Source organism: Callithrix jacchus, chromosome 4 (genome assembly GCF_049354715.1).
Source record: "Callithrix jacchus isolate 240 chromosome 4, calJac240_pri, whole genome shotgun sequence".
NCBI lineage: Eukaryota > Metazoa > Chordata > Mammalia > Primates > Cebidae > Callithrix > Callithrix jacchus.
In genome coordinates this window covers 4006706-4033218 of record NC_133505.1, presented here as the reverse complement: position 1 = coordinate 4033218, position 26513 = coordinate 4006706, and the positions used below count along the sequence as shown (strand labels likewise).

General features: G+C 43.4%; 1 protein-coding gene, 1 long non-coding RNA gene and 1 other non-coding gene across 8 annotated transcripts in view; 1 reads left to right on the top strand and 2 right to left on the bottom strand.

The window, feature by feature from the left end:
• The window catches only part of LOC144581996 (uncharacterized), a 39896-nt gene extending 37986 nt beyond the window's left edge, over positions 1-1910 (bottom strand). For all 6 annotated transcript variants that reach the window (XM_078368128.1, XM_078368127.1, XM_078368126.1 and 3 more), the window contains exon 1: positions 831-1910. The gene's annotated coding sequence lies outside the window, so the exon portion shown is untranslated. The remainder of the gene's footprint in view (positions 1-830) is intronic.
• Positions 1911-2007: 97 nt separating this feature from the next.
• On the bottom strand, positions 2008-26513 carry LOC128931911 (uncharacterized). Its single transcript, XR_013533587.1, has 4 exons — positions 24670-26513; positions 18962-19055; positions 3406-6547; positions 2008-2127 (listed from the first exon to the last, which is right to left on the bottom strand). It is a non-coding gene; the product is annotated as an uncharacterized LOC128931911 (long non-coding RNA).
• Positions 13432-13505, top strand: TRNAI-AAU (transfer RNA isoleucine (anticodon AAU)). The gene has a single exon. It is a non-coding gene; the product is annotated as a tRNA-Ile (tRNA).

Below are 26513 nucleotides of genomic sequence, written 5' to 3'. Positions count from 1 at the left end.
AAAATGATTTTTTATATGTGAGGGCACTTCTGATTTTAAAAATTTTAGGCGGATGACGAGGTCAGAAGTTGGAGACCAGCTTGACCAACATGTTGAAACCTGGTCTCTACTAATTAGCAGGGCGTGGTGGCAGGCGCCTATAGTCCCAGCTACTTGGGAGGCTGAGGCAGGAGAATCGCTTGAACCCGGGAGGCGGAGGTTGCAGGGAGCCGTGATCGCGCCACTGCACTCCAGCCTGGGCGACAGAGAGAGATCCCGTCGGAGCGGCGGCCGGGGGGGGGGGGGGGGGGGAAGGGAGGGGAATTCAATAAGCCCTTTTTCGTGTGTGCAAGACAGAGTCTCACTCTGTCGCCCAGGCTGGAGTGCAGTGGTGCGATCTCGATTTGCTGTAACCTGTGCCTTCTGGGTTCAAGCGATTCTCCTGCGTCAGCCTCCCGAGTAACTGGGATTACAAGGGTGCATCACCACGCCCAGCTTATTTTGTATTTTTAGTAGAGATAAGGTTTCACCATGTTGGCCAGGCTGGTCTCACACACTCCTGGCCTCAAGTGATCCCCCAGCCTGGGCCTCTCAAAGTGCTGGGATTACAGGTGTGAGCCACCATGCCTGGCCTAGTAAGCACTCTTTTTAAGTTTTAAAACTGTAATTAAATATTTCAGACCTTAGATAGGAAAGGGGATAAGATAATTTTTGTCTTTCTAGGTTGCTGAACAAAATATTTACTAGAAACACATGGAAACTTAGATTTAAGTTTTGATGCTACAAGACTCATCTGGAAACAGGGTCTGCTCAGTGTCTGGAGACTGTTGTTTAGGCTCCTGCTTCCTCACCCACTCCCCTCCAACAATACTGCTGGTCCATTGTGCTTCCCGCTGCTGTCCTCAGTCCATCTCACTCATGCATAGTCCATCAGCTCGCCCAGACCAGCAGAAATGGGCCTTCCTTTGAAATAAGGAGGGCTGCACACACTTCCCTTGACTTGGCTGTCTCATGATTGTGATGAAAAGGAAACGTTCCATGCAAGTGGACTGCCCTAGGTTGCAAACTGGAAGGAACGCTGGAAAGGAGAGAGATTTATACACATTTTGCTTTCATGTACTTGGCAGCAGAGATAAGGATGAAAAGATACCAATAGCTTGAGACAACTAGAAAATTTTAGGGCCAGGGAGAATGTTATGTTTGTATGTGTATATGTTCTTGTTGTTAACAAATTGATAATAGATCATGAATATGATTTAATATGAACTTTTTTTCTGATTGCCACCCAGTACAAAAAGAATTTCTCTTAATGGCTGATTAAATAATAAACTAACGTCTACAGATGTTTCTTTTTTTAAGACTTTTTTCATCTACAGAAGGTCTCTGGTCTTTCTTTTAGTAGTAGTATTTATAAAAAGAGATGTACATTATTTTTTAGAGAAGTGCTGGGTTTAAAGGAAACTTGGTCAGAATATATAGGATTTCCATAAACTATGTCACTCTCCCCCCCTTACGATTTCCCGTTATTGACATCTTGCATCAGGGTGGCACGTTTGTTACAATAGGTAAACCAATAATATATTATTAACTAAAGTCCACAGTTCACATTAGAGTTTGCTCTTTCTGTTATACATCCTGGGTTTTGTTCGTTTGTTTTTTTGGCAAACGTAGTATGACACGTATTTACCAGTACACTATCATAAAGAGTTCATGCCAGTTCATTGTTGAAGGAACTGGCCCTTATTCCTTAGAAGCACCTCTCTACTGTGTTTATTTCATTGTATCTGCTTCATGCCCCTTGACATGTTTCTTTTTTTTTTTTTAATTTTTTATTGGATTTTAGGTTTTGGGGTACATGAGCAGAGCATGCAAGACAGTTGCGTAGGTACACACATGGCAGTGTGCTTTGCTTTCCTTCTCCCCTTCACCCACATTTGGCATTTCTCCCCAGGCTATCCCTCCCCACCTCCCCCTTTCACTGGCCCTCCCCTTTCCCCCCCAATAGACCCCAGTGTTTAGTACTCCCCTTTCTGTGTCCATGTGTTCTCATTTTTCATCACCCGCCTATGAGTGAGAATATGCGGTGTTTCATTTTCTGTTCCTGTGTCAGTTTGCTGAGGATGATGTTCTCCAGATTCATCCATGTCCCTACAAACGACACAAACTCATCATTTCTGATTGCTGCATAATATTCCATGGTGTATATGTGCCACATTTTCCCAATCCAGTCTATTATCAATGGGCATTTGGGTCGATTCTAGGTCTTTGCTATTGTAAACAGTGCTGCAATGAACATTCGTGTACATGTGTCCTTATAGTAGAATGATTTATAGTCTTTTGGATATATACCCAGTAATGGGATTGCTGGGTCAAATGGCATTTCTATTTCTAAGGCCTTGAGGAATCGCCACACTGTCTTCCACAATGGTTGAACTAATTTACACTCCCTCCAACAGTGTAAAAGTGTTTCTTAATCTACTCTGTTTCATGTAAACTGGCAGTTACAAGTAGAGGGTCATTTAGATTCAGCTTCAAATCTTTTAACAAGAAAATTGGGTCGGTGAGCCTGTGCCCTTTCCATTGCATTGCTCTATGAGGTACATAATGTCTGGTTCTCTGACTTTTGGTCACCAATATTAGCACCAACATGTGGTTCAATTACCATTCATAATACATAATCTATAACTCATATACTTATGTGAATATATACATGTACCTGTTGATAAATACAATGATAGACACGGATACATAAAAATTTGAAAATAACATTGAAAGATTAAACATAAAAATAGACTAGAACAGATTAATTCTCAAATGCACGGTTTAGAAAAAATTAAAAGTATACATCAAGCTCCTTAGAATATAATGAAACTGGGGACTTACAATGACATATTTCTAAAGATTCTGTAGAAACTGCTTTCTACTTTTAAATTATACCTTTAAATATTCATGTTACAAAACATTAGAAGAAATCGGTGCATTAAATGTAAGAGGCAAGAAAAAGAAGAAGAAAGAAGAAAAAGCAGCAAGAGCAGCCCAAAAGAACACAAGAAAACAGAATGGTGAAGGAAACACAGGAATTAACTAGAAAATAGCAAAATCCTTTCGGTCGTTTGGAAAAAAAAGTCAATCAAATGTTAAAAAATAAAAAAGAAGTATAGAGAAAGCACAAAGAAAACATACGTTAGTGAACGCTGTTCCTTTTTTTATTTTAAACAAGACCGGGTTTCACCATGTTGCTCAGGCTGCTCTTGAACTCCCGACCTCAGGTGATCCGCCCGCCTTGGCCTCCAAAGTGCTTGCATTACCGGTGTGAGCCACTACCTATGCCTGGCCTGAACGCTATTCTTGATTCTGGAAATGTGGCCGGGTAACTTTTAAAGTGTTGCTTTGTGTTTGATCTACCTGTTTCCTCACACTGCTCACCTCGTCTGTTCCAGGCAGTAACCGTATTTTATAGAACCTTAACTCTACGCGTGGGGATCAGGTCAGTTGAACGCAGTCTACACAGACGCTGTTTCCTTACTCAGGAAGCTCCCATTCTAGGGGAGAGAAAAACAACCCAATAACTTAGAGACACACCTGCGGGAGGAGGGGTCGTGAAGACATAGTAGGAACCGAAGATCGTGTGGGCATCACTTTGAGCTGTACTTGTCTAAAGACGGGAAATTTGCATTGAGACCTGAGTGCCTTATAAGTTCCTTAGAAGGCAGGAGTGGAAAAGAAGGGAGGCTGTAAGCAGCGCAGTAAGACTCTGACTGGGGAGCTGTAAGGAACGGCCTCCAGGGAGTTCCTTTGATCATCTCCCCAATAGGAGAAAGAATGAAACCTACAAACCGAGAGGCTTAAGCCTGACGGGAAGCTGGAGAATGCGGGCGTCGATCCCACTACCTCTCGCATGCTAAGCGAGCGCTCTACCACTTGAGCTAATTCCCCGCCGTCAATACGGTGCGCCTCACCCGTTTTCCTGACTATAAGGAGCCTACCGGGAATCTGGGTCCCCAAACCTTTAGCAGGACACGATGGAGGGCGGAGCTTCTTAAATATCGCCAGGAGCAAAGCTCTATGAGCTCGGAGTGTGAAGAACAGGGATTTCCAAAGCAGGTCACGAGGGAGACCTCTCTCTCCCCACTTCCCAATTTCGCCTCGTTCCTCTCTCGAAGTAGAGCGCACGTTCCAGATGGAGAAGTAGCGCCCGGACCTGCCTGGCTGGCGGGCACAGCGATTCCAGCCTGCCCTAGATTGTGATCGCCACCTGCTCCTTGCAGGCAGGGCAGCCCGGAAGTGGCGGGGCCGCTTCTCCCAGCCCCAGAGCGCCAGAGCCCCAGAGCTCCACTCCATATACGTGGCATATCTTCAGCAGCACGTTCCTCCTGTAGGACTCGGAAAATGATGGAGAACCTTGGAGGAGCTGAGAAAGAGAAAGCTTGACAATTCCATCTCAATCTGTGGATTCATTCCTGAGGCACTTCTTGAGCACCAGGCACAGTGGATGAGGCCAATGATCCATGTAGAAGCTGCCACAACAGGAACAAGTAGAACACTGTGCAATTGCTGTCGCCTAGGCCCTGGGTTAGATGCTGTACACATACTCATATTAATGCAGGTAAGATGCCTAGAAAGAGTTTATCGTCTTCAGTTTGTTGCATGGAAAATTATGGAAAGTTGTCACCACAGAGCCCGAGGATCTCTCGGTCAAAAGGAACAACAGATGCAGGCTACACAGTGTCTGCTCTTCAGGGGCTTCTCTCACCATCCCCTTCCCTGTCACCTTCCCCCACCTTTCTCTTGCTCCATTGGGTACCACGCTTGTCCTTCTTATGTCTGTCTAGTTCCTCAATTCCCAGGCCCACAGAAGAGGACTCTTCCTGCAGCCCAGGGAAGGCTACATTAGCTCCACCGTCTGGAGCCCCAGTGGATTTCAAATCTGTTTTCCACCTATGAAGAATTCTCATTTAAGAAAGGAACATAGTCATTTTTCTCTGAGTACAACTAGCCTCGAGTAGGACTTTGCCTGATGAAAACTTGCGGATGGAGAAAGGCTACACAGATAAATTAGAAGCCTCAAAGGAGACATTGGCTTCAGATCACTAGAGACTGAACAGAGGATTAGAAGCCAGGGTCTAAGAAACCCATAGAAACGCTTTTGCCTGGAAAGGAAAGGTGGCTGTGGAAGTGCGGAGGGGCATGACCTTCAGAGTGATTGGTAGGTGCAGACATGGCCTTCACAGAACTGCAGGTGGTTTGGGGCAGCTTCAGGTCTCTCCTTCATGGTCCCAATTTATTACGAGTGCACCTCCTAACGATGGAAGAGGGTGCTAATGTGCGACAAAAATTCAAGAACATGTTTTATTGTTTACAACGTTCGTTTTTTGAGTTCATTTATGAATAAGAAAATAAAAGAGAAAAGCATGTAACCAATAACATTATTGTTCTATTATGATCAACAAAGGGCAATGCTGGGAAGTCAAGTGGGTCAGAGCAAGATCTGAGTGATGGGAAAGAAAGAAGGATGGAAAGAGGGGCACGTCCCAGGGACCTGCAAGAGCTTCCAGAAGTCACCTACACAGTGACCACTCTCTTCAGCATTTTGAGCTCTGCTTTGGCCAGCTGAGCTAAAGTCAACCTATGTGTTGTTAATACAGAACCTCTTGTAGCTTCTTTAAATGGGGGATAGTGTTGCAATTTCAAAAATACTTTTTTTTTTTACAATTTGGTTCATCTCGGAAATTAAAGGAAGACCTAGGTCTCAATTTATTTCGAGCACCTTTTTGTCAGGATGAGCCTTCAGAGACCTGGACAGAAAGACTGAGTGTCTCCTTTGTTAGTGAGAGTGCATCTGAGCACCAGAGTTCATGTGCTAACTCCAACCTTCACTGACACTCCTTCCTTACCTCTCTCCTGCTTGTCTCTCTTCTTAATACCTGGCCGATGCTCAGATAGTCTGACAGAAGAGAGGTTTTCCTCCTCTACCTGACCATGTGTTGTCAGTGTGAATAAAAGCTAAAGCTGGGCACATTCAAGTCTCCTGCTTTTGCCTCTGGGCACTCTTTCCAGGCTGTTTCTCATATTTTGGACCCAAAAGGCTAAAGTTTGGTTTTCCACAAAAATACATTTAATTAACTTGGAGCTGAAGGCCCAAAACCTGTATTGGCAAAACTCATTTTTCACGAATCTTTTCCTTTTTTGCTGTTGCATGTAATACTATATATCGTTTCCTTTAAAACAATGTACAGATGAGGACGACACTGAGTTCAGTAAATAGCGGTGGGTACAGCCTCGTGATTAAAAGAGGCTGGAGAATGCAGGCATCGATCCTGCTACCTCTTGCATGCCAAGCATGCACTCTACCACTTGAGCTAATCCCCCCACAGCATACTTATCCTTTCTACCTGTTTTTATAACCGGCACACAAATATTGTTCCATGTCCCACTTTAGTTTTCAGGTTTTTCAAACACCTCTGCAAACTTCCCTGCCAGGATGAAGCCGGGAGTGAAGCTCCTGGGAGACAGCCTCAGACCTGGAAGGCAGTGACCATCCTCTGCTTTTTCAATCTCAGTCGGAGTCCTAAGAAAGAGAAAGAAAGGAAAGATCTCATTAAGAAAGCTCTAGTTCTCCTCGGATTTCACTCTCCCATTAGCTTAAAGAGAAGGAAGGATGGTCCATAATTAGCACTTACCTCCAATGCTCTGTTGAATGCGTCACTTGTTAACAACACAAACCTGGAAATAAACTCGATTTCATCTTTTCATCGGTTGATCCTTCAAATGACTTATCATTAATGTCTGTGTTACTCCACCTAGGGGAATGAGATCTGCTGTTGCCTATTAATGCTTGATGGATTTAATTTGCATTTTTGTACTGATCAATGTTGCTGAACATCTTTTAATGTGCCTATTGGCCACATAAGCATCTTATTTTGTGAAATGCCTGCTCCAGCTTTTTGCCCTTATCTTTACTGAGTGTTTGTATCACTGAGTTCTAAAATGTGTTTTCTAGTCTCGATACCAGTCCTTTGTCATATGTGCATGTATAACGAATATGTGTGCATATACAATATATTACTTTTCTTTTTAAGTCTATGTCTTGTCTTCTCATTTTCTTGACAACGTCTTTCAAACAACAAACGGTTTATTTATTTATTTAGAGACGGAGTTTCGCTCTTGTTACCCAGGCTGGAGTGCAATGGCGCGATCTCGGCTCACCGCAATCTCCGCCTCCTGGGCTCAGGCAATTCTCCTGCCTCAGCCTCCTCGTTTTAATATTTTATGAAATCCAGTGAATCCTTTTTTGTAATGACTCATGCTTTTCTGATCCCTTCTGAAAAAGCTTTGCCTATATCAAACATGTGCAGACTTATTTTCTTCTTTTCTTCCACGAGTTGGATATGTTTGAGGTTAAGCTTTATGTATATAAGTCATTTTAATTTAATTTTTGTATAGGATGTGAGGTAAGGGTAGGACATCATTTTTTCCATACTCAGTTGCCTGAGAACATTTGTTTAAAAAATTCATTAAGTAACATTTTACTTTTGTCATAAATTAGTTGACCACATGCATTGGTCTATTTCTGGACTATTCCGTTCCATTAATCTATGTAAGTATCCTTGAGACATTGCCACATTATTTTGATTGCGGTAGCTATATAAAAGTCTTGACAACATTTGGTATAAGTCCTCTGAGTTTGTTTATCTTTTCCTAATTATTTTGGTTCTCTGGATCCTTTAGAATAAGCTAGTCAATTTCTGTGAAAAAAAACAAAACAAAACTCCTGCTGGGATATTTATTGAGATTGTAGTCAATCTATAGATCAACTCACAGAAAGAACGGATAATAATATTAAATTTCAATCTGTAAATACGGCAAATAACACCAATTATTTAGGTGTCCTGAGTTTTTCTCAGCAATCTTTGGTAGATTTTTATGAACAGGTCTTTGCACATTGACAAGTTTATCTCTAAATATTTCATTTGTTTCAATCCTATTGAAAATGGTCATTTAATTTTCCACTTTTGTTGATGTTAGTACACAGAAATACAATTAATTTTTGTATATTGTAACTGGTGACATAGCTAAATTTACTCATAATGCTTATTTTTGTAGATCGTTAGGATTTTCTGTGGACCCGAGTATGTTTCTTGCAAATGCATGTACTTTTCCTATTCTGAAGTGGTTATGCTGTTCATTCATTCATTCATTCATTCATGCATTTCTTGCTTTTTTGCACTAACTAGGACTTTCAGTAAAACGTTGAAGTAGGTATTTTGCACTTTTTTCAATATTAAAAGGTACATATTTATTCTTTCACTATTCACTGTGTTGTAAGGTGTAGAAATTTCTTAAATGCCCATTACTCATCTGAGGAATTTTGCTTCTATTCCTAGTTTACTGAGATATTTTTTTAATAACATGAATGAATGGCAAATTTGGTTCAATATTTCTTCTGCATCTAGTGAGATTATCACGTGTATTCTTTATTTTGTAAATGTAGTATATTACATTGTATTGAGTTTTCAATGCTTAACTAGTTTTTTATTCCTGTGGCAATCTTCCCTAATTCACGGTGCATTATGCTTTATAGATAATGCTGGATTCAATTAGTTAATATTTTAATTCAATATCTGTTGGTCAATGTGTTGGAGAAGGATCTGCAAGTGTGGAACATGCAGCTTTCACAGCCCAAAGAATCATGGTGAGTTTAGTGCTCCCTTCTAAGTGATGGGAGCTTCGAGATGCAACAATGTCTTCTCTACTTTGGAGGAAATGTCTCAGAATTTCACAGATCCTAAAACTTTCCTTCATGGACCAGGTCGACGATTGGTTTCTGTGTTTCTCTCCCACCCTCTGGAGCATGCAGGGCTTAACACAATCTATAATTTACTTGACACTTCTTGCTCATTCAAGATTTCAATGGTACTATCAATACAGAGTACCAATGTTTTGGTGATGGCGCAGACAGTTCAATTCTCTTTGGACTAGATTATGAAAAATTGGGGGACTGCATCCACCTCTGGAACAAGAGCATAAATGCATACTTTTGTCTCTTCCATGTGACTATGAATGTTTCTGTTCCTCCTTCCTGATAACGGTAGAAAAGAATGCATTCCCCAAATCAAAGACTGCGTGCCGAAGACCATACAGTTTTGTTTCTATGTTCATGTTGTTTATAACCTGTTAGTTCATTGGCTTTACGTTCCAATTATATTTTCTTACCTATGAAGTAAAATGTGTTAATTAAGGGAAATTCTGCACTATGGCACTGCTAATACTGCAATCTATATCCCAGACTTCCTTATACCTACAGAAGAAAGAATGCTCTCATCAATTTGTCATGTGGAAGAAGGGACATGGGTTTGTAGTGGAATTAATGACGTTTTCTGCCTCAATGTTAATTAGCAGAAGCATGTTCCATTTCTTTTGATAGACCCACTTTTAGAAGCAGGGTGAACTGGGTGAAAAATATATCTGCCTTTATATTTCTCTTATCAAACTAACCATTCTTCAATCCACCTTTATCACTTTTCGCCCAGGACTCCTAGTGGAATAAACGGTGAAAATGGCTGGTGTCACCTCAGACCCAAAAGGAGAAGTGGCACATCCTGTTCAGAATCTGATTAGAGTGTCAGTAATTACTATCTCTGCTTAAAGGTCTCAGAGCTGAGTTTGTTCAGCTACTCTGCCCTTAGTAATGGCACCATGCAGGTCTACTTAGAAGTTTTAAATGTCAACTCCCCCCCTTACTTTCGGACCACAAATATCCTAGAGTGATTGCAGGAGTGATTGGGGAAGAGCAGTGTATGCTGAGTAGGTCAGATGGAGACCAAGCCAATCCTGTGGAATAGAAATAGTGTCCTATGACAGAAATGCAAATCCAACACTGCTACATCTTGAATTTCTTCTTTGTTTCCTTGATTAATTTTCTTGCTTCACTTCAAAAATCTGAGCATAAAGTGAATTATTTTTCCACCTATTGCCTTTCACTTTACTCATCTTTCATCTGGTGTCTGTGTGATTATTTCTCCACGAGGGACTGGGACTGAGACCTGTTATTACCTATTACATCCCTTCATTCCAGAACGTGGAACTAATTAGGTAAGTTCCAGACAGTTGAATCTACTGGTTATTTTAGAGATCATTAGATGTTAAACTGAACACTTTTTAACTCCACATAATGATGGCGTGCAATTATCTATTTATTTATAAATACCCATAGGCTGGGATCAGAATCAACACTTAGAAGAGCCACTCCCTCGAAAAAGGCAACCAAGAAAACGAATGGATTCTACTACCTTGGATTAATTAAACTCGCTGAGCAAAGAGCCCACCTCTGCCGAGTCCCAGTTCTGCCTAAGACAAGGGTGAGTGAGAGCAGGACTTAGAGGGTTTGGGGACTGGAGTTTTTCACAGGATGGTTGAGGGGAAAGTTAGTAAGGCCCTTCTCAGCAGGGGCTGGACAGAATTTCTAGACTAGGAGAACCCTCGGTTTAATCAGCGGCATTTAGCTGCTGGAACGTGAAGATCTGTCTCGAGTCGCTGGATCAGTCTGGTCTTCCGGGGACCACGGCTCCTGAATAAGCTCATGTGAAAACAATTCGAGCTTGTGTGGCATGATGGTTTGTAGACTGGTCCTGTGCTGGGGGTCACAGGGCTTGTGCGACTTCTCTGTTCATTTCTCAGTTTGTCCGCTTTCTTCAGCGACAGGACCGCCCAAGAGATCAACTAAACGGTATAACCACTGAACTTCGAGCTCAGAGCCGGCCGCGGGAGGCTCGGCCACCCAGGCAGGAAAATCAAGGAGCCCAGGTACCAGCAGGGGCGCGTGGGGCGCGGCGAGGGCTCCTATCCCTGCGGTCCACGTGTTCCTCAGGCGTGGCGGCGCCTGCCGTGCTGAAAACCGCATCTCCCGAAATCCCAGCTGGTAAAACCCGCCCGGGTTCTCTCCTGTCATTCTCCCCGACGTGAAGGGCTCAGAGTGTCTTCGCGTTCGCGGATCACTGAAACCGCCTCTGCGAGGCCTCCGGGTGACTGAAGAGAGCGGGGTGTTCCGTGTTCTCCCGCCGGTGCGGTCCTCTTCCCGTCCAGCCGCCTGATTCTGTGCCCGCGAGGGTCTCGGGGGTTTTTATAGGCACAGGATGGGGGCGTGGCGGGCTGGGGTGGTCTTGGGAAACGCAACGTTCGCGCGCGGAGGTCGGAGTGCCTGTCCTCCCCTAGGTCCGGGGCCCAGGCCGGCGGGTGGATCCTGCCCCGTCGGCTGTCCGCACCTCGGTCCGTGCTCTCTGTTTAAGGCCGCAGCAATCTCACGCATTTCCGGGGTGTGTGTTTCTCCCTGTCCTTTCGCTCCCCTTTTCGGGCTCTGGTTTTCCAGCCAGACACAAGGTGTGTGTGTGTCTCCTGGATTATCCCGCAGCCTTCTGTCCTTTCCGCCTCCACTGGAGGCTGCGTCCACAGCTGAGCTCTCGGGGAGAGGGGCAGGGGCAGGGGCGGGGGAAGGGGGAGGGGGAAGGAGAGGGGGAGGGGCCGGGGGTGGAGGAGTGGGCGGCCTCCTGCTGCCTCAAGGAAGCGCATTTCCCAAGTGCGGTGCCAAGTGCGGAAGAGGGAGCCACACCGAGGGAAGGATTAACCCATCTTTTTTAACGGAGGCGGCAACGGACGGAATTTCAGAAGTGAGGCGGAAACACGCCAGCCCGCGAAACGAGGATCGGAGGGAAGTGAGAATCTACTTCACAGACCGGGAGAAGGAACCAGACCTTAGCGAAATGGTCTGGACAGAGAGGTGGACCGTCCGTAATACTGCAGGCGGCTACTGGAGACGTCCCTCGTTCAATTATTCGAAACGTATCCACTGAGCTACTTCTTCGTCCCTGGGAACTGCGGGTGTCCCTGCGTATTCGGCCACTTTGTCGCCGCTGCAGGAAGCGGCCCCATTCCCCAGGACCCAAAGCACTTCCAGAAATGAAACCCGAGGAACAGCTGTTTCTCTGCTGGAGAAGGGGCCGGCCAGGCGGAGACACGCAGAGAAACGGTTGTCTTGGGGACAGAATGCAGCAACCCCGGAAAGCCCAGCGATCAGCAGAGCTCCTGGAGAGTGTTTCTGAATCTAAAGGTCCTGAGTCGGGCTTCAAAGTTGACTTGCTGTGCGTGAAATACCAATGGACTTCCACCTGCTTCATGGAGAAGGAATAAAATGCGAGCACAAAGATTGCAATGGAACATGTTTCTCTCAAGTGTCTTTTTCAAGCAGAAACACGAGAGCATTTTCCTGAATTTGCTACAAATGGGGTGGGGTAGGGATCAGATACTCACTTTGGGGAAAATGGGCGAACGCAGTGGGAGTGTGCTAAAGTGAGGAGCAGAGGAGCCTGGGCGGGGACTTGTATTGGCCTTGACGGCCCGCGGGGGGGATCCGGCGTTAATTGTCTCCGTTTTCCGTCAGTTTCTTGAAGGGTCGCTGAGAAGCTACAGGAGCAAAGGAGAAAGAAGCGTGCAGCGTTCGCGCCAAGGGCTTGAGACAGTAAGCTTGACTCGCCCCATCTTGGTGCTGATAACGCCAAGGTCGCCGGCTGAGGCAAAAACAGAATGCAAAGCAAAGGTCTGCGGTTTATGAGGACATTGTGCTGTCTGCTTTCATGTCCGCATCAGTCTCTGTGTAAGCAATAAACTTGCTACAATTGAGATGCCTAAGAGGGACAAGAGACCTCTGCCCATATTTTCCCTGGAGCTAAGCCTTTGATCTAACTCCTGATGGAAAACAGGATTAACAAGCCACCTTAAGGGCGTCATTGTTTGCTTGCACCGTGTATCTTTGAAAAACACACTGCTTTGTAAACTACTATCACAAGCCCCCTTAAACTGCTTTGTGAGCGGTTATCATAAGCCCCTGATAACTATTTTTATGGAGTTACTATTTCCTTTCTGTTTACCCCTTTTATGCCGAGATAAAGTAAACGTAAGAAGAAAAAAGGTATAAAAGCTGTAACCCACAAGAATAAACTTGCTGCGTTTTGACCATAAGTTACGCAGACTTCCAGACTCCGCTTTACTTTTTTCTTTCACTTCCACGCAGTATCTCCGTCAGGTTGAACGAAACATCTATGTTGGCGGTCTCGGGGACTCCAGCTGGTCTGTAGTTCCCCGGCAGACGTGCCGGACCCCAACAGGAGTGATAGAGACAGGCCTCAGTACCGGCGGTGGGTGGGGGCGTTGCACTGAAAAAGGTGTTCACCGAAAGCCCGCGTCCTGAAACACTGAAGCAGGTGCGGTTTGAAGTTTCCTTCGGCATAATTTAATTTTCAGTGAAATTTGAGGGTTGGAAGAAATTGCCAGAGGATTGTAAAGAAGTGAGCAAAGACGGTAGGTTCTTCCCAGCTCCAGGAAGTTGAGAAAAGTTCCTTTGGTGATTGGAGTAAGTTGTGTCTTTGGAACTATAAAGAGCATAGGATGGACACATAGTGAGACCGGTTAGCTCAGTTGGCTAGAGCGTGGTGCTAATAACGCCAAGGTCGCGGGTTCCATCCCCATACCGGCCAGAGGGGTTGCTTTTGTTCATTTTACCATTACAACTGTGCACAGTGCTGTACAAAGTCCCAAAAGAACAAGAAAGAAATGTGTATGTGCCCAGTAACCTTGCTAGGACGTAGTGCGATTCACCGTAATTCTGTGCTTGCGGGTTTAGTGTCCTGCAAGAGCAGACGATGAAGAGAGCGGAGATTCCGGAAGGAAATTGAAATCCCCATAGAACGCGAAAACACAAAAATGAGGAGTTGGGCTTTTCATTCTGTGACGCTCTCCAGAGTGTACAAACATTTCTCTGCCATGACTAACTTCCGATACGGACTTTCCTAACTCTGCATCTGCTTGCTTCCCGCAGACCTGTCCTTGGCTTGTGCAGGGCAAGTAAAGCCACTCAACAACTCCCATTTTGCGTTTCTATTTCCTCTCTCTTTGCTTCCCACACTTAACTCTAGAGATACCGAGGTAAGGAAATGTCCCAAAGAACGCTGAGCCTTTGACCTCCTCTTCACTCTCTCACTGCTTAGACACAAAACCATCTTCCGGAAAATGTCTTCCGACACCTCCCCTGGTTTCCCAGCTTGGGTTTCGTTGCTCCTAGCACTCACAGATATCCAGGTACACATTTGTTTTGTGGCATTTTCCATGTTGTGGATGTCTGCTGCCTGGCGCTCTTCTCCATGAGATTCTAAGCTCCTTGGGGGTAGGATGCTTATTGCTAAACACTTTTAAAAGTGCATGAATGAATGAAGACTGAGGGATATGTATGCAGGCATGATGGGAAGGGTGTCTTGTGCTCCAAGTGGACTTCACTGGTCTGTAGAACCCAGGTTATCTCAACAAAGGGATTTTGGTCAGATGCGCAACAGACTACGCTATATGGTGATTGGTTCCATTTTGCTGAGTGTATCTCTGAGGCTCCTAGTGGCTCTATATGCCCCTAGGATGGGACATGGAAGAGGACAGAGCATGCCCAATACATCCAAAGTCAGGAAAGATCTGAAATGTTTAACTTTGTTGAGGCTGAGAGGCAGGAATGAACCCTCCTTCTTGATGGGAATTTCTGCCTCACTGATTGATAGTAAATAAAACGGCGAGCCAGTGCACCTCAAACCCGTATTTTCTACTACATCGATGTGATTGGTTCTGACATTTTCAAATTTCAAGTCATCAGAATGATTTAGACTAATGTTTACAAAACTATAATTTATGAAGTCCTTGGTTGTGAATAGGTGCACATACACAGAAGAAAGAGAGTGATATGCCCTTTACCATAAGTGGTATTTACGCTTGTACCCGACGATAAATACACAGGGAAGGACAGCTACAGAACTGATTAGCTCACTGGGTGTATCCTCAACATCAGGACCTGATCCTCCGGCTGCTTCTTCTGCAGTAACTCCTGTTCTCAGAATCACGAGGCAAAGTGTTACATGCCCTCGCCCAAATCAAGCACTGGCAAGAGATCTGGGAAAACCAGTTTTAACTCTCGACTCTGAGGTTAGGATCCACTTACTCTGCAGAAGACGGTTGTGAAAAGGTCAAGTGCTGAATTAGCTCGTTTCTATATTAGAAAAGAAGAATGGAAAACATTGTGATACATCGAAGTCATTGTTGGGTGGATAGCAAACAGTATATGCTCTTTTGTGTTTTATCCCCATCCGGGAAATTTAAAGAAATTATTTAGTGAATTGCGTTACTCATTTCAGTAACACATTTGAGGCCGTAGTCTCTTGGATCCACTGACTGCAGAAATAACTTGATTTACAGCTCGGATTGAGTTGCAGTGATGAGTAACGATGACATTAACGTTCCATAATGATGTACAGTCATCTTTCAGCATCTATAGATATCAAAATCCTCAGATGCTCAAGTCCCTTCAATTAGATGGCATCATATTTGCATGTATCTTATGCACATCCTCCCAGATACTTGAAATCATCTCTGGATTACCTAGAATACCTATTAGTTATTATATTGTATTCTTTGGGGAATAATGACAAGAGAATGTCTGTACCTGTGCAATACAAATGCGTTTTTCCTGGTATTTTTGATCTGCGGTTGGCTGACTTCGTGGACATGGACCTCGTAGAGACTGTAAGCTGACCGTAATGACTATTACTAAGAAGAAGTAGATAAAAAGAGCATTGACCTCTCAAAAGATGTGCTCCTATGCTTTCTTCTTAACGTTTTATACTTTCAACTCCCACACTGAAGTTGTTGATCAATTTTGAATTAATTTTTTTATAAAGCGTGAGGAAGGAGTCCAACTTCATTCTTTTGTATGTGGATTTGCAGCTATTTCAGCATCATTTGTTGATGATTACTGTCTTCCAATTGAATTGTCTTGGAAATTCAGAATTAATAGGCTGTAAATGTGAGGATTTGTTTCTGGACTATTAATTCTATTTCATTGACTCATTTGTGTATTCTGACGCCAGTACCATATTTTCTTGATGAGTGTTTCTTAGTATAATTTTAAATTTGGAAATTGCTTCCTCCAATTCTCTTCTGCTTTTTCAGAATTGTTTTGGCTACTCTGAATTTCTTGCACTTCTCAGGAATATAAGGATAAGCTTATCAACATCTAAAATTAATAAATAAATGCCAGCTGGTGTTTTGATAAAAGTTACATTAAAGTATAGATAAATTTGGGGGAGTGTTGATCATGGCACATGTTTCCAAATGTTTAGGTCTTCTTCATCTCTTTCAACAATTATATGTGGTTGTAACAGTATAAGTTCTGTGCATTTTTCCTAAACATATTCCCAAGTATTTTATTCTTTTGAATAGTGAAAAACAAAATTGTCTTCTTCGTTATATTTTCAAGGGGTACACTGTTAAAGAAATACAATTGATATTGTGTATTCATCTTGAATCTGGCAACCTTGCTGAACTCATTTATTAGATCTAATCTTTTTTGGTGGATCTATTAGGACTTTTTACTGTACAATCACATCACCTTGAAAAAAAGTGTTTTATTTCTTCCCTCTCAGTCAAGATGTCTTCTGTTTCACTTTATTGTCCAAGCGTCCTGACTAGAACCGTTGGCACAGTGTTGAATAGAAATGCTACTTCTCTGTGTGAATTTAGTCAACAACAATGGGAAAAGGCTTTTGTTCATCCAGAGAAAAGCATGTTCCTTTCTTTTCTGTTTTTCCTAAGGGCATTAAGCAATGACTCTGGTCCATTCAAAGTGTAGGTGTGAAGCCAACAAATATACAGACTGTCTCTCTCCACCGTGGACCTGCCAGTCTGCTCCGGTTCTCTGCATAAACATCTTGACCTCTTGAGCTCTCATCTTTGTACTGAGACCCTGATATATGCTCACATGATGAAGCCCCTCCACAGCAGTGCTTCCTGCTTTGTCCAAAGAACATTCAATTATTGTCCGAGGCATTTAGGGCTCTTTCCTCACCCAGAGACCGTGTAAAGCCTTGGAGGGAAGACTGATCTTTTCAGGTTGAGAAGCCTAGTGGGTTCTAACCTCAACCTGTGAATTCACTAGACAACCCCTAGTGAGCACCTATGACATGAGGCTAGCTCAGTGTGAGAGGCCGGCATTCCATGGGGAGAAGGCACCCAGAGCAGTAGCTAATGATTCCTGAGCAGTTCCTGTCGCCCAGATCCATCTCTACGTGCTGTGATACATCCAGAAAATCCCACAGTCCTCATTTTCCAAATGAGGAAACGTATGAAGGGTTTGCTACCCCAGTCCTCCTGTACCATCATTTTTCTCACTAAGCCAACTTACCTTATGTGCAAAAACTCTCATAATCCCCAGTCGGCCTTGCTAGGTAAGAATTACTTTTACTATCAGAAAAATTGGGTACAAGGGTCTCAGCAAGATGACCGGAGGAAGGGGAGGCTAAATGACACCTTCAAGGTGGCAACTTCCCTGACTCTTCCCCTGGAAGCTGAACTTGCCATTTCCACACATTCCCAAGGTCCCTGCTGTTTAAGGATTCCTTCACAGTAGATACTGTCACCCAGTTTCCTATGCATTTTTAAAATGTTTCTTGTCTGTTTCTCCTCATTTCTCCCCAAATAAGATGTAGTTTCATGAGGGCAAGATTTTTGCATTTTGTTTGTTCTTGGATCACTGCACCCAGAACAGCTGCTGAACAAAATATGTGCTCAAAAAAGCTTTTATTGGATTAGTAGAAGATTGATAATTTTACACTCCTTCAGTGCATAAGTGCATCAGGGCAAACTTCAGAGCACCAAGTTACAAGAGGAATTTCCCAAGCTTCCTCAGTCAGATGGAGAGGAAGATAATTATATACCTGTGGTTTCTGAAATAATCTAAATTTCTTCACCATTGATTCCACCATTCTCTGCAATTACTGATCCCATGATTCGCTGTGATTACGGAAAATGATTGTTTTTTATTTGTCTCTTACTATGTTTCCTTTCTAATCCTTTTATTGTTGTTATTATTATTTAATATGTTACTAAGGTAATGTTACCCTCCTTGGAGGAATCAAAAATACCTTGTGCCCTCTCTGAGGCTCAAAGGCAGAACCTTCAGAGTATGAGACTGATGTGCTGCTGGCTGCTCTCAGGAGCAACTCCTGCCCAAGTGTTGACGTGCAAATGAGCACATCTCAACCCCTAGGCACAGCTACGTCATCAAGCCCTAGCTTCAGAGAAGGCAATGAATGCTACTCTGAAATCACTCCATATCAACCAGTGATGCGCCTGAAGAATCCCACACTCAGCACAGGTGGACTTCTTTCCTTTCCAGTGTTCATCCAATGACAGGACTGTGTTCATTCAATCCAGCATTAATTGCCAGGTATTTACTCAATCCAGTATTAGTTCCATTCGATGACAGGACTGTCTGGGCTGTGGGACCAGGAACAATTGTACCTGTCTTGATGCTCTTTTCCCTCTTGTGGCCCAGTGACAATGATCGGGCTTCCCCCACCCTGAGAGAGCTTAGTCACTCTTACACCTACCATAGTCTCCTTTGTTGAAAAGAGACTAAGAAGATGCTCAGCTCATGATAGGTTGCTGACTGACCCACTGAATAAATGAATGAAGAAATAGACTTCAGATGTGTTCCCTACTGCTCTCTTTTACTCTGTACATCCACTTTCATTTACATGACTGGAGACATTCCCTCTACAGAAAACACAAACCGAAAGAATACAGTCTTTCTGTGTTTTTCAGTCTTCCGTGCCATCAACTATACTGAGAGATTTACTGAGTTCACTTGTTATATTCCAGTTGAATCTTGGCCACAAAACTGGGTTTTGTACTAATCTGCACTTTCCAAAAGTAATGGAGACTCTTTAAAGCTAAGTGATCTGAAGAAAATGGTTTAACTGCTCTGAGCTTCAGTGTCATTTATAACACTTGGGGAAGCTGAAAAACTGTATTGACCACCTTACATACAAATTCATAAATATTCAGATTAATTTCTAGCATACAGTGCTGAAAAAGTTCTTGTATATGGAATATTGCTCACCTTTAAGGAAAACGCTTCCAAGGTCTAAGGACAGATATTAATGCATTTCTGTCGCCACTGGTTGTTTTGCTCATTTAGTTGTAGCAACATGCTTCTGTGAAAATAAAAATGAAATAACATTTAAAAAAGTAAAATAGGATTGGGTGCGGTGGCTGACGCCTGTAATCCCATCACTGTGGGAGGCTGATGCAGATGGATCAACAGATCAGGGAATTGAGACCATCCTAGCCAACATGGTGAAACCTCGTCTCTACTAAAAAAATACAAAAATTAGCTGGGCGTCGTGGCGCGTGCCTGTAGTCCCAGCTCCTCAGCAGGCAGAGGCAGGAGAATCGCTTGAACCCGGGAGGCAGAGGTTGCAGTGAGCTGAGATCGCACCACTCCAGCCTGGCGACAGGGCCAGACTCCATCTCAAAAAGAAAAAGAAATAAAGATGGTGGAGAATCACAATAGAGATGCATAGTAAGGCATGATTTTCTAGGCAAAAATGGATTTGTACAAAAGAATGTGGCCAAGGATTTGTGTCTTTTTTGTATTCGTTTTGAAGCTGCTTTAGCTCATATTCCAAGTTGTCAACCTTCTCCCAACAAGATTGTTCCTCTGCATCATGAACGTTCTGGTCAGATTCTCCCTTTAACCATCTTGACCTTCTGAGCAGTCACCTTTGTACTGAGACCCTGATAGAAGCCCGAATGATGCCGTCTCACCTTTGTACTGAGACCCTGATAGAAGCCCGAATGATGCCGTCTCACCTTTGTACTGAGACCCTGATAGAAGCCCGAATGATGCCATCTCACCTTTGTACTGAGACCCTGATAGAAGCCCGAATGATGCCGTCTCACCTTTGTACTGAGACCCTGAGAGAAGCCCAAATGATGCCATCTCACCTTTGTACTGAGACCCTGAGAGAAGCCCGAATGATGGCGTTCCATCGGAGGGCTTCCTACTTTGCCCAAAAACACTCCTTTTTCTCTGTTGCTCAGATTAGATTGGTATTTTTGTTCTCTTTCAAGTTCATTGACTTTATTCTGAGTGTCTCAATTTTGTAATTGAAATAACCCATTGAAGCTTTTTTCTCCTAATAGTGTTGGTGGATACATTTTTCAATGTTTAAGTGTAAAATCAGTGTTTATAGCTTCCAGATGTTTGCCAAGACTTCCCAACTTTCTGTTCACTTCAGAGTGTTAACCCCTCATTCATGGAGCATTGTTATCATACCTGTTTTAAGGTACGTGTCTGATGATTCTAACATCTGTGTCTTCTCAGTATTGTTACTCGAGGATTCTCTTTGCCAATGACTTCAGATCGTCCTGGTTCTTCATATGCTGAACATATTGGGGTTGTACATTGCATTATGTGATGAGACACTGTGTCTTGTGAAAATCTTAAGGATACTAAGATTATTATTGTTTTTGCAGGCACACAATTGCCTTGCGTTCAAGTTCCAATAACCAGCCAGCCTTGTGTGTTGTAGTTTCAAAGTCAATTCTATTTTCAAAGCCTTAACAGTACTGTTCAGAGATCTGTGGAGTGTGTGCATCCCAGTGGCCGGTGAGGACTGAAAAGTGGGCTGTCACTGAGTTCATTTCTCAGATTCTTTTTAGGTAAGTTGTCTTCTATCAGAGCCACTTATTCACAGTTCACAGGCACACCCAGGAGTTCACAAACGACCTTATGGGTTTGCTTTTCAAGTGTCTTTTCTGGTTACTCAGCAACTCCTGGTTTTGGTCTCCTGATCAGAAAGCTGGGGCTATACTTACCTGAGTGACTCTGCCCTGCACTTGCCATAATTGCACTGCATTTAGGACAAAGCTGCAGGGGGAAACAGGGAGAATAAGAGCACTGGGACATGCCCCTTGGTTTCACAGCGCCTCAAAGGAACTGAAAGCTAATTACACATTGATAGAGCTATACTATGTTGAATATCAGTGGAGTCTTGGCCAACCCTGTATTGTTGCTGCCTTTGCATAATGAACCAAAGAAGTGTCCAGGTTACTACTGAGATCAGTCTCTAACATATTGTTTTCTGAGATCAATATCAGTATTAGATCAGTGTCTAATATATTGTTTTCTGAGATCAGTGTCTATATTATATCAATGTCTAATATATGTATTTTTTCACTGTAACCTTGAGACCTGAGGTCCAAGTAGTAACATCTGGAGAATGTGGGCATGAATCCCACTACCTCTCACAAACTAAGCGGGCACTCTACCACTTGAGCTAACTCTCCATCTCACAGCATCTTTTTCGTCCTTAGTGGGCAGTGTAGAACACAGACAACTTGAAGGATTCAGCGTGAAGGCAGGACTCCACTAAGAGCAGATATTCTCATTGATGGCCCAGGGCAAGAGCACAGTGGCTACTGACTCTCTGCAAGGAAGGTGGAGAAAAGGGAACAAAGAGAAAGTCACAGAGGGAAAACTCTGGTGCTGCTCAAATATCAAGTTTCCCATATGCTGGGACAGAAAAAGTCATGTCCCAGAGAAGGACCGTGCCCAGTTAATGTGTCAGATATTTAGGATGCTTAAATGATTTTTTTTTTTTAAAGAAAAGGGATGTCATTATCACTTGTTTCTTGTAGCTGAGCCTGTAGGATGGTGCAGATTTCTGGAAGGCAAAAAGCTCCTGCTTTTTCTTTTTTTTGCATTAAGGGACATTTAAGAATGAGGCCAGTGTGCTGAGCAGGACACTAGGAAATCCCTGGCAAGTGCTTCTTTACTTACATCTGAGATATATGCTGTCTTCTTGCTAAGGTGTGTCATATAAAAGTCACATATCCAACTACACGACAGAACAATAACAAAAATAAGGTAGATAAGAGGCATAAAGAATGAGAGATCAAGATCATATCAGAGTGAAAAGATTAAAAAAATACATTCAGCAATATGGAGGAAGAGTGAACACAGGGTGGAGAAAACTGAGGGATCTGTGGGGATCGCTCCCGTGTGAGGCCCCTAGGAAATGTGCCTTGCCATACGGTGAGCTTGAGCCCAGACACAGATCCCCAGTTGGGGGAGTCAAGCTGAGGGAAAGCACGAACCGAGAGGGACTATGCTATTCAAAATAATTAACAGACATTACTTTATGGATATGAGGACTTGGGAGGCATTGTGTCCACTTTCGGCTCCTTATGGTTTATTGCCTGATTGTGTTCATTTTGGACCCTTGTTACCTTCATTGTAAAATATTAACAAGTATTTACACTTGGTAACTTACCTACCTTAACTTACTGGGTGTAACTGTAACTTACTTACCACAACTTACTGGGTGTAACTGTAACTTGCTTTCCTTGTGACTTAACTTAAGTATTTACAATTGTTAAGTACTTACTGGGGGTAACTTACTTGCTGGGTGTAACTTACTTGCCTTCACTTACTGGGCGTAACTTACTTACTGGGCGTAACTGACTTACTGGGCGTAACTCAGTGGGCGTAACTTGCTTACTGTAACTTAAGTACGTTGATCTGGCGTAAACAACATTAACTTCAGAAAAGTATATAATGGAACATATTGCAAAAATAAAATTGCTGCTTGGACATAGCCTAAGCCAGCCCTCCAGACTCCGCTTTTCTTTTTTCTTTCACTTCCTCGCACCCTTTCCCTCAGGTTGAACGAGACATCTACGTTGGTGGTCTCGGGGACTCCTGCAGGTCGGTAGCCCCCCGGCAGATGTGCTGGACCCCAACAGAAAACCTACGGTAGACATAGGCTGGGATGTTTGTAGGAATTCCTGCGTGGAGAAACATGCCTGTTCATGTGACATGAGTGAGCTGGTGTGAGGAAAACAGATGATGGGACTACGTACTTGGTTAAAGCAAGAGCTCGTGATGGTTTCATTTAGAAATAAGTCTGCTTCTCATATGTTGTTTTCCTCTTTAAAGTTATGTGATCCGAGGAAAGTGGCTTAACGATACTCTGAGCTTTAGTGTCATCTATAACAATAGGGTAATGTTACCTGGGGAAGCTGCACAACTATATCCATGAACTTACTTAAAAATTAATAAACAGTCAGTGTAATTTCTAGCACATAGTGCGGAACGTGGAGCATTGTTCACCTTTGAGGAAATGTTCTCATGGTCTAAGAGAGATATAAGTGCGGTTTCGTTGCCACTGGGTGATTTGCTCGTTTACTTTGTAGCAGCAAGCTTCTGTGGTGATAAAAATGAAATAAAGTTCAGAAAGTAAAATAGATGGTGGAGAAGCACAATAGAGATGCACAGTAAAGCATAATTTCCTAGGCAAAGTGGATTTGTACAAAAAAATGTAGTAGTGAAGGATTTGTGCCTGATTCCTGTTGTGCTATTTTCAGTCTTATTTGGCCTGTATTCGAATCCCCAATTGTTGTCATCGTTCCCCCAAAAAGATTGTTTCTTTGCACCATGAACATTCTGGCCAGATTCTCTGCTTAACCATCTTGACCACCTGAGCAGTCATCTCTGTACTGAGACCTTCATATATGCCCCCATGGTGCCCTTCCAAAGTAGGGCTTCCTGCTCTGACCAAGGAGCACTAAGTTATTTCAAGCCATTTGAGGCTCTTTCCTCACCCAGTGTCTAGGTGAAATTTTAGAGGGAAACTTGTACTTTCCAGGAAGAGAAACCTCAACCTGTAAATTCACCAGGCAAACTCCTAGTGAGCACCTATAATATGAGGCTAGCTCAGTGTAAGAGGCTGGCATTCCATAGGGAGAAGGCACCCAGAGCCGTAGCTAATGCTTCCTGAGCAGTTCCTGTCACCCAGATCCATCGCTAGGTGCTGTGATCTCAGAGAACCCCACAGTCCCCATTTTGCATGTAAAGAAAGATTTAAAGAATGGGAAGCTAAATGATATCTTCAAGATGACGATTTCCCTGATTCCTCTGAACACTGAAAGTGCCACCGTCACACTACCGAGTCTTCACTCCCTGGTGACTTCCTCCCGGTAGACATGACGTCACTTCCTGTTCATTTTTCTTGTTTGCTTCCTGTTTCTCCTCACTCCTCCCAACTATGATGTAGTATCACAAAGGTGAGAATATCTGTGTATTATTCACTGTAAATTGCTGTACCCAAAACAGTCTTTTTTTTTTTTTTTTTGAGATGAAGTCTTGCTCTGTTGCAGTGGTGCAATCTTGTCTCAATGCAACCTCCACCTCCCAGGTTCAAGTGATTCTTCTGCCTCAGCATCCTGAGTAGCTGGGATTACAGGCACCTACCACCACTCCTGGCTAATTTATATGTTTTTAGTTGAGATGAGGTTTCATCATATTGGTCAGGCTGATCTTGAACTCCTGCCCTTGTGATCCACCCACCTTGGTGGGCCACCGTGCCCACCTCCCAAACAGTATTTATTTATTTATTTTTTTTGAGACGGAGTTTTGCTCTTGTTACCGAGGCTGGAGAGCAATGGCGTAATCTCGGATCATGGCAACCTCCACCTCCTGGGTTCAGGCAATCCTCCTGCCTCAGCCTCCTGAGTAACTGGGATTACAGGCACACGCCACCATGCCCAGCTAATTTTTTCTGTATTTTTAGTAGAGATGGGGTTTCACCATGTTGACCAGGATGGTCTCAATCTCTTGACCTCGTGATCCACCCGCCTTGGCCTCCTGAAGTGCTGGGATTACAGGCGTGAGCCACCGCGCCCGGCCCACAAACAGTCTTTTAACAAGATATGTGCTTGAGAAATATTTGTTAGCTGATTAAAAGAATGAAACACTTCACCCACCCCACTTTGTAATTATGGTTGGATGACCTCCAGAGCAGGCAACTGGAAGAAAAGTTTTCCCTGCTTCCCTGTCAGCTACAGCCGTAGACACATGACACAGCTTGTAGTGTCGTGTGTAATTTACATCTCTTCACCACCCCTTGTACTCGAACCCCTGAGAAGACAAAAGAAGAAAACAGAGAAAGAAAGAAGAAAGCAAGCAAGCAAGCTTATTTTTAAATTTTAAGCTAATATTTGGTCTGCCTTGAAATCATTATCTCATAGCATGTGTGTTCCATTATTTATTGCACCTATTTCATTTGCCTTAACAACAATATTCGCATAAGCTGTACCTTGCCTGATGCTCGAACTCAGGACCTTCAGAATATGAGACTGACAGGTGGCCTGCTGCTCTTAGAGAGCAACTGTTCCCAAGAGCTGACATCCACATGATCAAATCTCATTTCCCAGACACTGCCGCTTTACCAATTCCTAGCTTTTAAAGAGCACAATCAATGCCACTTAGAAATCACTCCTTCTCAGCCAACACTGCACTGGAAGAACTCCCCGTCCAGACAGGTGGAGTCCTCCTGTTTGCAGTATTCACATAATGTTAGGACCTTCTGGCATGAGGGACCAGAAGCTACTGAACCTGTCTTGCTGCTTTTTTCCCCTCCTGTGGCCCAGTGATCTAGCTTTTCCCTTCTTCAGGATCTTAGTCACTCCTCTTTTCTGTAGTCTCCGTTGTTGATAAGAAAAGGAGAAGATCCTCAATTCTTAATAGTTCCTTGAGTGACTAACTGAATGAATGAAGGAAGAAATAGCCTTCAAAAGTGCCTCCCGTTCATATGACTGTTACTGTGTATCTCCATTTGCACCTACGTCACTGGAGACATTAACGACAGAAAACACAAAGTGAACTTGTAATAATATCCTCCCTATTTTCCCCAGTTTTTTGCACCATAAATTATACTAGGAGACTTAGGGAGTCTACTTCATGTAGTCTGATTAAATTTTGCCAGTGAAACTACGTACGCACTTTTTAGAAGTAACAGAGGCTCAGATAAGTTAAGTCTTCTTTCTAAGGTGCCAGAGCTGCTAAGTGAGAGAGCCCAAATTGAGAAGCAGGTATTTTCAGATTTTAAATGTGACTTTTTTCCCTCTGCTCCAGCTAACGGTTATTCTTGCCTTCTTTGTACTTAAGCCCGTTCATTCATACACCAAGTATCTAATTTTAGACCACCTCTTTACTTACCTTTTGAGCTTAATGTTTTTTTTTTAATGAAGTCACATGCTGTCACCCAGTAGAGCAATCTCGGCTCACTGCAACCTCCACCTCCTGGGTTCAAGTGATTCTCCTGCCTCAGCCTCTCCAGCAGCTGGGCCTTCAAGTGCCTGCCACCATGTTCCACTAATTTTTGTATTTTTAGTAGAGACGGAGTTTCACTATGTTGGCCAGGCTGGTCTCAAACTTCTGACCTCATGTGATCTGCCTGCCTCGGCCTCTCAGACTGATGGGATTACAGGCATGATCCACTGCAACTGGCCTGGGCTTAACTTTTATGTTTTGTTTTGTTTTATTTTATTTAAGACAGGGTCTCACTTTGTTGCCCAGACACTGGCGTGATCTCTGTTTACTGCAATCTCCACCTCCCAGGTTTAAGCGAACCTCCCATTTCAGCCTCCTGAGTAGCTGGGACTACAGATGCATACCATACACCTGGACAATTTTTGTAATTTTTTTTTGTAGAGACAGGGTTTCACCATGTTGCCAAGGCTGGTCTCAAACACCTACTATCAAGGGATCTGATCACCTTGGCCTCTGAAAGCGCTGGGACTACAGAAGTGAGCCACCACGTCTGGCC